This window comes from Cibotium barometz, chromosome 39, assembly GCF_041138505.1.
Source record: "Cibotium barometz isolate CiBa-2024 chromosome 39, ASM4113850v1, whole genome shotgun sequence".
NCBI classification, from domain to species: Eukaryota; Viridiplantae; Streptophyta; class Polypodiopsida; order Cyatheales; family Cibotiaceae; genus Cibotium; species Cibotium barometz.
Window position 1 is genome coordinate 31354287 of NC_141084.1, and position 14436 is coordinate 31368722.

At 45.3% G+C, this 14436-nt stretch overlaps 1 protein-coding gene across 4 annotated transcripts in view; it reads right to left on the reverse strand.

Moving 5' to 3' along the window:
- The window catches only part of LOC147615987 (uncharacterized), a 131754-nt gene that overhangs the window by 8631 nt on the left and 108687 nt on the right, over positions 1–14436 (reverse strand). The window lies entirely within an intron of this gene.

The window sequence follows — 14436 nt, forward strand, 5'->3', positions numbered from 1 at the left end:
CACATGACACAGCACTAGGGGCTGAAGTTGGGCCACCCCCTCTTCATGACTGAATTGAGCCTGCATACTGTCCAGACAGTCCCAAAAACAATCCTGGACAGCCCTTCTGACCAATTCGTTTAGCAACCTGTGAGCAGTATAGTTGCCAGGCAAATCTTGTATCTATTCCGGTTAGTGAAATCTTTGAGTCCTCCCTGGTATTATGCTGAAAACAGTTCAGCCAGCCTATAGAGAAGTAGGAGAAGGTGTTGACCAGCCCTGTATATGCTGCCGGTGCACTCAGCCAGCACAAAAACAGCAAGAAAACTGTCCTGTGGAGTCCAGTATGCAAGTCCGTCAGCTGTCCAAAGCCTGTAGACAATTTGACCAGCTCTCTAGAGCCTGTAACAGCTGTTTTTGGAGTCACTTGGCTCTTTGACACATGTAGAAGCAGCCGACCAGCCCTACGACACCTGTGTACGCTGTCCAACAGCCTTGTGCCACCTCTAGAAGGAGTCAACCGGCTCTAACAAATACTAGCCTCCCCACGTGTGTACCTACATGTAACCCTGCCTTATCCAACACACCAGGGTTCCCAAAAAAGCAACTTGTGGGCTTCAAAAATATCTCCCCAACCTCTTTGAGCAACTTGTGGATTTAAACCATATGCCCGGGTGCCCATCACTAGTGAATGGCCTCGGTACATTATTATAGTCTACCCTGATGTGAACTCACTTATAACTTATAAGTTTGTCCGCCCAAATTCTAATGAGTTTGAACCTGTAGCCATAAACTTTAGTAAACAAGGAAATAATATTTAAATAGAGTTAAGTGTGCACACTTAAAACACATAAAATCGCCTCCTTAGCCCCAAAGAGATGTGCACACACTCGTCCACGGGGTGTCTAGGCGTCCCTGATGCCCATGGGCAAAATACCACGCAATGTCTAGGCAACAAAACAAGTCACATATGCCAGTGCATTTCACAAGCATATGCTTGTGCTCAATAATTTGGATTAAATCTCCTAACTTGCCATCTTGTACACCAAAGTACTCCCGACCACGGGCACCGCCCATGCAGGATCCAAGTACTCACTACAGCAACTGCCCTTCCATGAGTTCACATAACTCACCAGGGTTGCCACTCTTCCATGAGTTCACATAACTCACTAGGGTTACCACCCTTCCATGAGTTCACATACTCACTCACTAGGGTTACCACCCTTTCATGAGTGAGTCCATCATGCTCATGTGGATACTTCCAAGACAACATCCTGGAAATCCTTCTGCATGTCATAGCTCTCTAGAGGATTGTGACATCCCTCCCGGCTTCTAATCAATTGTCTGCAACTAAAAAGCGTCCATATAGGCAGTAAGGAGACCTGCGTACTCCTTAAAGTAAGCCGTAGTTTCTAAATTTGAGATATCTAGTGTTGGCTAGTTTCTGAATTTGACAAGGTATCTCTGCACAAGCTTGGCACCAATTGCTTTTTGTTCCTTGTGAAAGACAATATGCTCAAGTTACAGGATCCCTTTCAACTCATCAATCTCAGGTTGGTCCTCCACTACTAGCTCAGGACCAACATACGGTTTCAAAGGCATTATATATCCGCCAATGATTTGGTAACACCAATCGAAAAGCTACCTCATTGATCTTTTCTAATATTTGAAATGGTCCATAACACCTGCAAGAGAGCTTTGGATATATGCCCTCTTTGCCTGGCTTCTCACAGAGGCGAGCTTTTTGGAATTTTAATAGAATCCAATCACCCTCCTTGAATTGCAACTGTTTTTGATGCTTATCTGCAACTTTCTTATGCTTTTCCTGAGATCTCTGTATAGCTGTCCTGACCTATGAAAAGGCAATGTCCAAATCCCTGACATACTGATCTGCTTGCAAATATTTCAACCTTGGTGTGTAGAATAGGAGCCAAAACAACTTTACCATAAACAATTTCAAAGGATGCCTTACCCGAAGGAGTATGCACAATATTGTTGTAGGCGAACTCAACAAGTGGTAAATACTTCTCCCAGTCTGATTTACGGTCTCAGAGATAAGATTTCGGCAAATCAAGCATTGCTGAATTTGCAATTTCACTCTGCCCATCCGTCTGTGGATCATAAGCACAAGAGAAATTCAATTTGGTTCCCATATTATCAAATAGAGCGTGCCAAAAGAGACTAGTGGTGCGAGGATCACGATCCCCAGAATCGTCTTGGCATGCCATGATGCTTGAAGATTTGGGCCAAAAACATCTTCACTGTATGCTCTGATTTTATGATCTTCTGTACTGAAATGAAACGTGCCTGTTTACTGAACCTATCCACAATAGTCCAAATAGGATCATTTCTTTGCTGTATTTTTGGAAGATCCGTGATAAAATCCATGGCAATATTCTCCCAAGGTTGATTCGGAATCGGCGACACTTGATGCAACCCTAGAGCCTTATGCCTGTCAAATTTGACTTTCAAGCAAACCAGACATTGGCGTACATAGTCATCGATGTTTTTACGCATTTGTGGCCAAAGCCTGTGTAGTGGCAAGAATTCCTCTGTCTTGCATAAGGTGGTGTATGGCATTCATCCAACACCTTTTGCCTTAAATTTTTATACACAAAGGTGATTCTACATCATTAGACATCCATCGCGTATGAAATAGTTTGAGGCTGGTTTACCCTGCTGCAAATCAGCCCATATATGCTGAAAATCATCATTTGTGTGACGCACATCACGCACATCTGAGAGATCTTGATGATCGGCTACGGTAATGGCATGAACTTGAGGCCTTCGGGAAAGCGCATCAATCACTATGTTCTTCTTTCCAGGAGTATGTAAAATCTGAAAATGAAACATAGAGAGGAAATTCGCCCATCTCATATGCTTTTCAGACAATTAGTTTGCATAAGAAAGTACCGAAGACTGATGATGATCCGTCTTAACGGTAAATTCAGCTCCCAACAAATAATGTTTCCACATTGTGAGAGCATGGATCACTGCCAAAAGTTCTTTCTCATAAACCTACAAGTGGAGTTCTCCATGTTACAAACGGTGGCTTTCATATGCTACAGCATGTTCTTCCTGGTTTAATACTGCACCAATACAATCTCCACATGCATCACATTCAACGGAGAACGGTTTATGCAAATCTAGCACAATCAAAACTGGTCTAGACACGGTGGCTTGCTTTAAACCATGGAAAGCCTTCTTTTGTACATCTCCCCACTGAAACACAACCTTTTTCTTGGTCAAATCATCGAGTGGTGAAGCAATTTCAGCAAAGTGCTTCATAAAACAATGGTAATATCAGCACAATCCCAAAAACTTCAAACTTCATGTGCGGTTCGCAACTCTGGCCAATCCTTAATCGCTTGCAATTTGGCTGGATCCATACGTATCCCTTCCTTGGATACTATGTGACCAAGATAGTGGATTTATGATAACAAAAATTCACTCTTTTTACCCGTTAATATAGAGCTTGTGACTACGAAGCTCTTCGAGCACAATAGCCAAATGCTCTCAGTGTTATTCCTCATCTTTGGAAAACACAATGATATCATTAAAAAAACTACCTGTAAATTGTCTGTGTTTTTGGAAAATCATGTCCATCATAGTATCGAACGTGGCCAGTGTGTTGGTAAGTCCAAACGGCACTACCAAAGACTCATAAAGTCCAAACTGCATATGAAAGGCAGTTTTATGTACATCTTGTGGTGCCACACATATTTGATGGTAAGCCACTCTTGAGATCAATTTGGCTAAAGCAAGCTATACCTTCAAGTTTGTCTAGAATGTCATCAATGCGTGGAATGGGAAACCTGTTCTTTATCGTTACTTTGTTAAGAGCACGATAATCCATGCACATTCTGTATGTACCGAAGGGTTGGGTTATATCAACCCTTTCTCAAGTAAGTCATTTACTTGCGCCATAATCTCTTCTTGCCGACTAGCACTTACCCTGTAAGGAGGCCAATTAGGCGGTGTGTTTCCGGGTATTACATTAGTACGATGATCTTCGGGACACTCAGGTGGTAAATCACCAAGCAACGCATCTCGAAAATAATTACTATAGTGATGTAAGAAGTATATACGCTCTCGAGTTAGTTGGCCAACATTCACTCTTTCATGCTAAGCATTCTCTCTTATGAAAACCAGGTAAGAACAAGCGGATTTCTTTATTACTTTTTTGTCCTATACATGACTCACAATGGGTATGGTACTTCCTGGAGTACCAACATCTATAACTCAAAGGGAAGAAAACCAAATCATTCACACCACCATTGAGGAGGAGAAGATGAGGCATGCCCGCCGCCTCAACATTCGAGTCACAGGTATAGCCGAGACACTCGACTCCACTCCCGAGAAAGATGGATAGCTTCTATGCATGAAGCTCGGCTACAAGGAAGAGCACCCTCTCCCCTTCACCAAAGCATGGAGAGCCGGGAAAGACTCAACACGCAAGCGAGCCCTCATCCTACAGTTTGCAGGAGAGACGGAGAGGGTCACCTTCATGAGGAAGAGGGTCATACTACGGGGTTTAGAGGGAGCTCCTATTTTCTTGGATGATGATCTCACGAAGATGCAGCTTGAGCATAGGAGAACTTGCATGCCACAAGTCTTACACGCGAGGAGAGAAGGCAAGAAGGCCTTCTATCGAGATGGTCGGGTCATCATTGATGGCCGGCCCATGGATTAGCGGTTTGGGGCCTATGGGACACAGACCAGGCCCCTGACAGAGATACACATAGCAGTATGGAACTGTAATGGTTCACTATGGGTGCAGCCTGGACGACTGGAGCATGTTATGGTGGGGAGAGACATCATACTTCTGACAGAGACACATCAGAGCCCAGAGAGAGAGGGCTACCTCGAGTAGAGGGATTCCAGTGGGAGTCAGCATACAGGAGGACCACACGCCAGGGTACCTCAAGAGGGTCGGGGGGAGTAGCAGTCCTATTTAGACGGGAGCTACAGGGGAGACTGAGAGTGGTAGCACAGGATCCAGAGGCCAGATACATGTGGATCAGCTTACAGCTCTCACAGGACAGGGTTATATATATAGCTCTATGTTACTCTTCTCCATCAGGATCCTCCTATGTCATTACAGAGGACATGCCACAAGAGGAGGAGATAGGAGCCTCGCCATACACTTGTCTATCAGAGGAGATTATGCATTATTCTACACTAGGGGAAGTATTTCTTACGGGCGACTTCAATGCCCACACACAGAGCAGACAGTGTGAGGTGTATGACTATGATGACATGGAGATCCTCCACCCTGTGGATCCAGAGGAGATAGGGGCTAGTCGGGCATCAGAGGACACTGGACCAGACAGAGGACATTATGGGGACCACTTACTAGAGTTGGGAGCCAGGCATCGTCTCGTTATTTATAACGGGATGCTACAGTGGCCGGGATCAGGAGGGCTGACATGCTTCCCACATGGGGGTCATACACGGACCGGAGGCACGGTGGTAGACTACATTATGGGGTCTTTGGAGGCATCACAACTTGTCACCTCATTCTCCATTCCACCTCGTCCTATTGGGGCAGATCATACATACTTGGCATTTTCACTAGCCGGATCACCAGTAACACCAGCCCCCCACATACTGACGCCACACACTACCATCTACTTCACACATGACATGGCAGACATATACACTGGCAGAGTAGAGGATGGGCTCCTACTCATGGATCCCCTGGCATCTATGGATACCATTATAGCCCAGCTCGCATCACTCCTACACATGGCTGCATTACAGAGCTTCCCACATCGTGTACACTCAGGAGAGCCTGCGAGACCTGGGACTATGCCCCAGAACAGATGGTACGATGACGAGTGCAGAGCCCTATACTCACGACTCCGCATACAGAGAGCCTTGGGAGCCATCACAGAGCAGGAGTCGAGGAGAGAGATGAGGAGACTTACTCGCCGCAAAAGGCGGGACTTCGCAGAGATACAGGAGCTAGAGATCTTTCATTTCTTCATGAGTAGAGATAGCCCTGTCTCATGGCGGCACTTCAGAGAGCCCCGAACCCCGACACCTATTGCAGACCCACAGACATGGCACACATATGCAGAGGGTCTATACCATGCCCCACAGCAGCCACCTATACCTCAGCCACAGGAGCCTCGACCTACCACAGCTAGCTTCTTTACCCACTCGATGGTACATGAAGCTATCCGCCGCCTACAGCATGGACGGGCCGCCGACCATATGGGCCTGCAGGGTGAGCATCTCATATATGCAGTAGATTCTTTAGCTCCTTTTCTTGCACACCTGTTTAACAGGGCACTAGCAGAGGGTTTGCCTGCGGAGTGGACGATGCACACCATTGTGCCGATTCACAAAACAGGGGATATGCTCGATCCGAGCAACTACAGGACGGTTATGGTTGGCCACGTGCTGGCCAAACTCTATGGTGCAGTGCTGGAGCAGGAGCTTAGCTTATATGCTGAGTGAGCAGGTTTACGCTCATCAGGGCAGGCAGGCTTCAGGAGAGCTTTCTCTACCACTGACCATGTATTCACTTTGAGATGTATGATTGATCAGGCCAGAGTGAGGAAGAGAAAGCTCTATTGCTGCTTTGTGGATTTCCGCAAGGCATTTGACACAGTACCACGAGAGAGGCTCTTTGAGCGCCTGCAGTCTCTTGGCATACCAGCAGATATGACATGGGGCATCTATGCATTATATGAGCAGGTTTTTGGGCGAGTCAGATGTCCAGGAGGTATGTCCGAGACTATTGCTAGCACCATTGGTGTGAAGCAAGGATGCCCACTTTCCCCCACGCTATTTGGGTTATACATTGATGAGGTGGCTGACTTCATTACACGGGGAGGCGGAGATGGAGTTGATTTAGCAGGTACCTCAGTACATATTATGCTCTATGCTGATGATATTGTATTAGTGTCTGAGTCCCCAGGTGGTCTACAGCAGCATCTACATGCACTCCATGATTTCTGCACACAAAGGGGTCTTACTGTGAACCTTGGGAAAACCAAGGTTATGGTCTTTCATACATCAAGACAGGGCAGGAGTCAGCTGACATTCACTCTCGCAGGATGCCAGGTGGAGGTGGTGACATCATATGTGTACCTAGGGGTTACCTTCTCTGCAGCAGCCACACGCTTTACCATGGGTTCAGCAGCCAGAGCTAGATTGACACGGGAATATGCAGCATTGGCTATGCTAGAGAGACAGTGCCACCAGGCGCATTTTCAGGAGCCCCGGACGAAGGGGTGGCTATTTGACACATTAGTCACACCGGCATTGATGTATGGAGCAGCAGTATGGGCGCTAGGCCTTGCTACCCATTGGTGGACACAGATAGAGAGACCACAGGCCCTCATGATGGCACGCATGATACGCAGCAAACCGTCAGTACCTCATGACATTATCCGAGCAGAGTTTGCTGACATTATCCGAGCAGAGTTTGCTGTGCCTCCTATGATGGTAGAGGCCATATTTCAGACTATATGCCTGCTAGACAGATTCAGAGAGATGCCACAGGACAGATTATCATACAGAGCTTTTCAAGCATCTAGACAGTTGGCTGAGGCAGGAGACAGAGGATCATGGTATGCACAGGTCACACATTGGTTCTCACAGCATGGCCTAGACATGGATCATCTACCACCATTCCAGTACGACAGGGATGCACCACATATCCGTCTCTCTCATAGTGAGAGGAACAGAGTATTAAGACAGGATCTATGGCAGCTCTATACACGAGAGACATGGATATCGCCTACACAACCTCTTCCACCGAAGATGCTATACTACAGAGATCACTTCATGAGTATCACTGATGATGGATTTATAGAGAGACCTAGATACATGGAGGGCTTTTTACCACACGGCTCCCGAGTGGCTATTGGTCAGCTCAGAGTTTCATCACACCGATTGGAGATTGAGATTGGCAGAGCAGCACGGATCCCCCGAGAGGAGAGGGTATGCAGATTGTGCAGAGAGGAGGTGGAGAGTGAGGAGCATTATGTATGCAGATGCACAGCATATACAACCATCAGAGAGAGATATCCCATTTTATTCAGAGAGCCACATTCCCTACGCCAGATCTTTGAGACAGCAGACCAGCGCATACTGGGGAGATACATTCTAGACATACAGCGCCACAGAGAGACATTATTACAGGCTCAGACAGCTCCAGAGGGGGGGGCGACAGACACAGATTACTACATTTTTTCAGAGATCCATACCCCTCCCAGCCCCTACACGGCAGGGAATTACTCTCCAGAGCGCAGAGACACTTAGAGCCCGCAGGAGACAGAGGACACCTGGCTTTCGGACACCACGCCTATACCAGAGAGAGATGACAGAGATCAGAGCTCAGTTTCACAGAGAGGGTACCATTTTATACCCCCAGTATGGTACAGGATGGAGCTAGCTAGGTTGCATATCATGATTGTATACTCCATGCATATAGCTTTGCATTCTCCTAGTAATAGAGCTCCATCCCCTGCACACCCAGATTCAGCTTTTTTATTCAGTACTTTTTCATTTTGTTGGGATGACAGAGGATACCCCATACAGGTACTCCGATTTGTCTCATAGGCCGAGTTCGGTCTTTTGGAAGACGTTAATAAAATCTTTCTTTCTTTCTTTCTTTCTACCTCTATGCATAATACTGATCTTCTTGGCTTTGTATAATTTCTTTGGTTCCATGCGAGCATGCCAAGACATTCCAAACAAAACATCTCAGCCTTTGAGAGAAGCAACCATAAAACTCTCGTGATCAAGGGAGCCCTGTGTGTGAATGCAGAGCTTGCCAATAATTGGCATTACATTAACTCCTTTACCCTCAAAAGCTGCATCTGCATCCATCTCAGTGCCATAATCTAATACATCCAACCCTATGGCAGTGGCCATCTACATAAATGAAATTGTCCGTGGATGCATCATCAAAGAGAAATAATGCAGGTTGATTTTTCAACTGTCTCCATGCTTTACATATAAGTCTCTCAGAAGAATTGTGTCTTGTGTTTCCTTGTACATCCGGCACAACATTTACATGAGGCTTTTCTGTACAACTACTTGCATTCCTTTGCTGTTTTGACAGTCCATGGTCATTGCATTTGCCCCCCGGCTTCTTAGATGAGCCTTCCTTTGCATCCTGGGTATCTTTCTGATCGCTTTTTAAGAGTTGTCCACCCTTTTTTTGGTCATAACTAGCTTGTTCTGTTTTATGTGTAACTTTTCGGCTATAGTAGCTGAATGTGTTAACTACTGAAGAGTTTGATTTGGATACACCTCAAGACTCTCTTGAATGATCAGATGCAACCCGGACTCAAACTTTCTTATCTTCTCTTCATCAGAAAGTGTCATGAAAGGGGTAACTTTCAGCCACATCTTCCAATAGTTGGCAATGTAAGTCTACACCGACTCCCCATCTTCCTGCTTTAACCAATCCCATTCTTTGCACACATTTTTAGCAAAGTTTGGCGGCAGGAATTGAGCATAAAACTGAATTTGAAATTCAGCCCATGTGCAAGCAGCACTGTGATCCAAAAGTTTGACCATCCACCAATCACTAGATGTGTCTTTTAGATGCATACCCACATGCCTGAGTTTAGACTTTTTCGAGAAGTCTTTGTTGCAAAAAGCAATTTCAAATTGCCGAATAAAAGCAAGAGCTTTGGTAATTTTCATCTTTCCAAAGAAATTTTCAAATTTAATGTCCTTTGCCCCTGACTTGAACTCTATAGCTCTCTTCTTTGAATGAGATCTGCCACACACATCAGTTTTAGAGTTACGGGATTCATCTCTGACCCTCTTTCTACTATCCCGAGTGGTACTTGTAGATCGAGTAGAATCAGCATGATGGGAACACTCTCGGCATGAAACAATATGACCTCTTCCAAATCACCTGAATCTGCATGTGCTTCCAGGCGGGAAGCCCTTCTTCCACCGAAGTCTTCGGATACATCCTTTCATCCTTTTGAATAGGAAATAGCCAATTCACGAGGGTCTTTGTATCCCATCTTTGCTGCCATTGCCTCAAAGGCTGCATCATCTGCTAAAATTTTCCTCTTTGTACTCAAAACTTTTTACACATCAAGATCTTTTCTCAAAGATTGCCATTTTGTTGTCTCATCACGATAGCGTCTAACTTGACACCTGAGCGTCTCCAACTCAGACCTTACATCAATATGATCTATATGTACAGTTCCAACAGTCCCTTCTGCATATGTTCTCTCCTGCTCAAGAGCAGTATGAGTAGTTTTAACAAATCCTTCTCCATGTGCCTCTCTGTTGGTCATGACCACTCTCGGCTAGTTCAAGTGTGAACACAGCTTGCTCACGGGCACTTTTTCCCTGTGACTAGACACAGGTTTTTTCCCCGTGTGAACACACTTATGTGTGTTGGGCACCTTGCCCTAGGCTACTTTATGTACTCACATTGTACTTTCATAATATCATAGAGTACATCTTTTCCAACACTCACGTTTCTCTGTGCTTGAGGTTGTGTGCATGTGTATGTGTGTGCAGGCTAGGTTCCCTCCTACCCAACATTGGTATCAGAGCAAGGTGCTGCTAGGGTTAGGGTTACCCCCATTGCCCTTGAGCTTCTCCTCCTGCTTCAGCCTATTGCACACATCATAGCATTAGGGTTAGGCTGGGTTTCATAGCATTAGGGTTAGGGTTTTCCCTGTGCATCCGCTGTGTTGCCACATCTGTCGTCGCTTTAGAGCTACCGCCGCCTGTCAGATTTGTCGTCGCCCTCAGAGCAGCTTGTCAGATTTGCCGCCGACTGTACATCGTACGACGCCGCCCGTCGACTTGCACGTCCTGCCCCAGATCTGTGCCGCCGTTGATTGTACAGCTGCGCCCGTCGACTTGTACCCTTGCTTGTGCCAGATTTGACAGATCTCCACCGCCGCCGCCGCCTACCACCATCGTCACCCGTAATAGCTTGCTACCCTGCGCCATCTGCAACTATTCGCCGCTTGTTCTTTGCCCAGTGCCGACCTGCTGTGTGCCGACTGTACCTGTTGCCCGTACTGCTGCCCACTACAACCTCACTAATTTTCTTACTGATTTTTTCTGCAATTTTTTAAAAATTCAAAAATTGCTAGAAAATTAGCAAATTAATTGCATTATTTTTGGGGCTTTTCACCATTGACCCTGCAATTGCAACATTGGCATTGATTTCAGCAGATTTGGTGCATAATTGCACTAGAAATTTGAGGATTTTGTAGAAATTGACTCGATTTTGTAGAAATTGGCACTATTTACAGGCAGTTTTGGGTATTGCAAGCACATGTGGTTGGCATTGGAGTATTTCCCAAAATTTTTTGGGAGTTACAGCATTATTGCAGCATTACTACTTGTTTGAACACACTTGTGACCACCATGTCTGGGCATACTGGTGATTTATTTGGTATGCTTTCCGTTGAGGATAAGCTGGATGGCACCAACTATCCTATGTGGGCATACATGATGAAACATGTACTTGTTGCAAAGAATTTGTGGGTTTATGTATCACGGGCTGATGTTAGGCCCATTGCTCCTGCACGAGCAGCAAGTACTTTAGAAACCATGGATGTAGGTGATGATGTATCTTCAGGTGGTGCTACTGCACCTTTGCCACCCATTCCAGAACAGCAAGTACTTCAGAAACCATGGATGTAGGTGATGATGTATCTTCGGGTGGTGCTACATCTTTTGCACCTTTGCCACCCACTCCAGAACAGCTCAGATGGGATGCCAAGGATGCTCAGGCACATGCTTTGATTGCCCTCTCATGCAGAAGGCAAGTTATACCGCACATTTGTTCATGCACTTCTTCTAAGGGTGCATGGGATGTACTTGCTTCTTTGTATCAGGCTCGCAATGAGGCCTATGTTGCCTATCTTCGCAAGAAGATTGAGTCTGAGCATATGGATGAGGGTGACTCAATGGACAAGTTCCTTACCCGCATCAAGGATTTGCGAGAGCAGCTCATCAATATTGATGAGGTCATTCCAGATGGTTCACTTGTATCTATAGTGCTTCAGGGTTTGCCAGAATCCTATCAGGGTTTTGCTACTACTCTTCGTCTACTCATGAAGGGTAATCCAAACTTGTATACCTTTGATGAGTTGGTGACTCTCTTACTGCAGGAGGAGCAGCCTCGTTCTAATAGGACCACTATGCTTTCTGCTGATCAAGCATTTGGTGCCTTTGATCGAAACAAAGGTAAATCTGGGGCTTCATCTAGTGGTAAACCTAAGGGCAAACCACATGCCCATTCAAATTCTACCTCGTCTAAAGAGGGTGACAACAAGAAAAAGAAGAGATACAACTATTGTAGAAAACCTGGCCATCTTACTGTAGGAAGCGCATTGAGAGTGAAAAGAAAAAGAAGCAACAAGGTTTGGCTGCTACTGTGGACACTAAAGAAGAGGCAAACTTTGCTCATGAGGGATATGCATTAGTGGTTACATGCAGTTTGCCTGCTTCTTGTATGCTAATCTCAGCTGGAGATTGGTACTTTGACAGTGGTCCTTCTAAGCACATCACTTCTTTGCAAAGATCTCTTTGCCAATTTTCAGGATTCACCTCCAAGTGGCATAGTTATGTGTGCCAACAATGATGCCTCTTACTCCATTAAAGGCATTGGCAATGTGGAGCTAACAGCATGTGATGGGGATAGCTTTACTCTTTGTGACACTTTATATGTACCAGGCATTAAGAAGAATCTCATTTCTGTTTCAGCCCTTGCATTATCTGGGTTTAAGGTTCAGTTTTTTGATCATTGTTGCTCAGTGTATGACAGCAGAGATTCAGCTTCTCTTATGCTTTCTGGGACATTATGCGATGGCTTGTATAAGCTTGATATGTATGACAGGAGTACTTATTCTCATGATGCCGTGATTGCCTCCACATCCCGTGTGTTGAGTGACACTGAGTTATGGCATGCTCGGTTTGGTCACTTGAACTTCCCATCTCTTGTACGCTTGCAGAAGCAAGGTATGGTGCATGAGCTTCCTCCTATCCAGGTTCCCTTCAAGCATGTATGTGAGGGATGCATCCTTGGAAAGATGCACAGAAATTCCTTTCCTAAAGATGGGGCTATGAGGGCTGTCCGACCATTACAGCTTGTTCATAGTGATCTTTGTGGCCCCATGAGGGCTCCATCTTTTGGAGGACACTTGTACTTCATCACGTTCATTGATGACTACACTCGGTTTTGTTGGGTGTATGGTTTAAAAATGAAGTCAAGTGCCTTTGCAACTTTCAGAGACTTCCGTCCCATGGCTGAAAATGCTTGTGGACCACAAGCTTGTCGTACAGATCGAGGGGGGGAATATTTGTCAAATGAGTTCACAGCTTACATGCAGTTACATGGTATTTCTCATCAGTGTACTATCCCCTATACTCAGCAAAATGGAGTTGCAGAGAGACGTAATCGTACACTCATGGAGATGGCACGTTGCATGCTCAAAAGCAAGGATCTGCCCAGTAAGTTTTGGCTTGAGGCGGTTATGTGTGCTAAATGTGCTTAAACGTTGCCCCATTAAAGCCTTGAAATCTAAGACTGCCTATGAAGCATGGAATGGCAGGATTCTAGTGGTGACTCATATGAGAGTCTTTGGGTGTTTGGCATATATGCATGGTGTATGGTTTAAAAATGAAGTCAAGTGCCTTTGCAACTTTCAGAGACTTCCGTCCCATGGCTGAAAATGCTTGTGGACACAAGCTTGTCGTACAGATCGAGGGGGGGAATATTTGTCAAATGAGTTCATAGCTTACATGCAGTTACATGGTATTTCTCATCAGTGTACTATCCCCTATACTCAGCAAAATGGAGTTGCAGAGAGACGTAATCGTACACTCATGGAGATGGCACGTTGCATGCTCAAAAGCAAGGATCTGCCCAGTAAGTTTTGGCTTGAGGCGGTTATGTGTGCTAAATGTGCTTAAACGTTGCCCCATTAAAGCCTTGAAATCTAAGACTGCCTATGAAGCATGGAATGGCAGGATTCCAGTGGTGACTCATATGAGAGTCTTTGGGTGTTTGGCATATATGCATGTGCCCACACAACAAAGACATAAGCTTGATGCAAAGGCAATCAAATGCATTTTCATTGGTTATAGTACTGAGAGTAAAGGATACAGACTCTATGTGCCTAATACAGGCAAGATCATTGTGTCAAGAGATGTTATCTTTGACGAATATGCATCTCAACCACTTGTCTCATGTACCAAAGAGCCGTCTATTGGGCTGGAAGATGTCTTTGATACTTTGTTGTCTTTATTCAATTCAAATGTGGACAATGTAGAGCCAGTTTCAGCTCATTTACAGCCACCTATGCCTGCTGAAAACCAGCAAAATCAGCAGCTGAACTTGCCCCAAATTAATCCTGAAACGCCTCAAATTCATCAAGATACCTTGGGTGATGCATTGGCAGAGGAAGATGCAGATACTAGTAAGTCAAAAATTGTTCTTAG